Here is a 2,684-nt window from a genome sequence, read left to right on the forward strand (position 1 = left end):
AGGAAAGATAAGGGATATGTGTATAAGGATTTAGAGCAGTGAATTAGAAATAGGATATATAAGTAAGGTGAAATTTTGGCAGGAGGTAAACAGAATGAATAGGGAAAATCTAAAGCAGGAATAGTGTAAGAGAAACAGTACAACAAAAGGGGAAAAATGAGGGAGAGGATTTTAGTATAGAGGTAAAATTAAGGTAGAGAAAAATGATGCTAAAGGAATGATGAAAATAGAATGTAGAACACTAATCCAAAAATAAAATAAAGAGAAAATAAAATGACACTTTCTTTAAAAAATGGTAAAATGATAGTAATAATACTGGTTAAAAATAAAAATGTAGTAATTAAAAAGGTAAAATCAGGTGATGAAAAAAAATTAAAAAATAATAAAATAGGTTCTTAATTAAAAGGTAAAAAATGAATAAAAAAAATAAAATAAAAATGTGCAGTAGTGAAGGTGCTTCAGATCTTCTACTCTTCTTTTTGCCACACCTTAGTCCTGCCATGTATTCAGGAGAGTTTTGAAATTTCCTTGCGATACACTGTTCCTCCGTGTTGTAAACCACAGTACTGATTTTAAGGCAGGCTGTATTTGTTTCCCAGACTTTATTTGTATTCACAGGAGAGTCAGTTTGTGGCTCTGCCTCTGGGTGGCAGTGTGTCTGGATTGACCTCCAAGGCTATAAGTCCTCTCTATCCAGTAGTTAGGGCTTATTTTTCTCTATTGTACTTGAAACTGGTTTGGGAAAGTCCACTGCCCAGAGCTGGTTCTTTAATCGTTACTCCCTGTTCTGTTTCCCAGGTTCCCCCAAAACAACTTTCCCCTACAGGCTCTGCGAGTGACCCCCAACTGGCCAATCCCATGCACTGGGTTTAATAATCAAATGCACAGATTTAAGGGGAAGTGTAAAAACAAGAGCCTGAGAAGTTGTGCGAATTCGCAAGCCTCCAGCTTCCAGGTCTGCGTGCAGTCTCCACGGGCCCTCTCGCCCCTGCCACCAAGTAGCCGGCAGATTGGCAAAATCCGAGTTTGCTTTTTTTTGCATCCAGTCCAGCTATGGGCTTATTTTTAGCCTCCCCATCTGCCAGCAGTCCTGCGGGAGCCCTCCCACACTCACAGATCACTCTGGCCCAAACGGCCGCAGACTTTTTGGGGTGCAGATTTCCCCACTCATGTGTTCTTCTCTCCAACCTGAATTATAAACCGCACCTTTAGGGGAAGTCTAACCTTTCTGTGAGAAGAAGCAGTTCTCGTCTGAGTTCAAGTAGTAGCACTGCTTGAGATCTGTTGTTTCCAGGTTAGTAGCTGATCTCTGGATGCCGGTAACAGCCACTCAAGATGGCATGGTCTCCGCAGCTGAGCCGGTGCTCCGGGAGAGATTTCATCCGCAGTCTCCAACAGTCTCCTTTTTCCGGGAGTTCTCTGTCTTTCCTGGCTGCAAACTCTCAGCTAAATATCCTCTGCTTATTCGGGCTGTATGTTACCCGTTTCAGCTGCTCACCCTTATCTGCTCTGGAACAAGGCACAGGACACATCCATCTATACGTCAGCCATTTTCTTTCTCCTATTCCAGTGTTTTAAAGTGAAATATTAGGTTGTTGAATTTGAATCTTTCTTCTTTCTTAATATTCACATTTATAGCTATAAATTTCTCTCCAAGTATTATGTTAGCTGCATCCCATAATATTTTTAGATTGTGTCTTTATTGTCACTTATGTCAAAGTATGTTCTGATTTTCCTTTTCATGTCTTCTTTGATCCATTTTTATATATAAGTGTGTTGATTAATTGCTATATTTGTGAATTTCAGAAACATTTCCCTGCAATAGATTTCTATTTCTATCCCATGTGGTCAGAGAACATACTTTGTCTTACTTATGATCTTTTAATTTCATTGAGTTTTGTATTATGGCTTAGCATATGCTTTACCTTAGAGAATGTTCTGTGTAAACTTAAGAAGAATATATATTCTGTTGTGGTTGGGTAGAGTATTTTGTACATGTCTGGTTAGGTCTAGTTGGTTTATAGTATTATTAAAGTCTCTTGTTCTATTCATTATTGAAAGTAGAATATTACAGTTTACAACTATTATATTTGAATTGATTATCCATTTCTGTCAGGTTTTGTTTCTTGTATTATGGTGCTCTGATATTACATGTATTTATATTTTATAATTGTTATATCTTCCTGATGGTTTGACTTGCATGATGTATCTTTTATGTACTTTTACCTTCAATCTGTTTGTATCATTAAATCAAAAGTCTGAGATATAGTTCAATCATGTTTCTTAGCCCATTCTAACAATCTCTACCTTTTTATTGGATCTTTTAATTTGTTAACATTTATTGTTATTATTGATATAGTTGAATTTATGTTTACTATTTTACTTTTTTTGCTGTATATATCATATATTTTATTCCTTTATTCCTCTTTTATTTCTTTATTTCATATTAAGTGAATATTTTCTAATGTATCATTTTATTTTCTTTAATAATTTTTTATTGTATTTATTTTTCAGTGGGTGGTCTAGAGTTTATATATATATCTTAACTTATTTGATTCAGCTTTCAAGTTATACTACCTCAATTCTAGTGATATATACTAAGTTACATTCATATAACTCTATTTCTTTTCCCCTGCATTATTATTATTATATATACTAGCGGCCCTGTGCACAAAAATTTGTGC

This window comes from Myotis davidii, unplaced genomic scaffold (assembly GCF_000327345.1).
Source record: "Myotis davidii unplaced genomic scaffold, ASM32734v1 scaffold837, whole genome shotgun sequence".
In the NCBI taxonomy this organism is placed as follows: Eukaryota; Metazoa; Chordata; class Mammalia; order Chiroptera; family Vespertilionidae; genus Myotis; species Myotis davidii.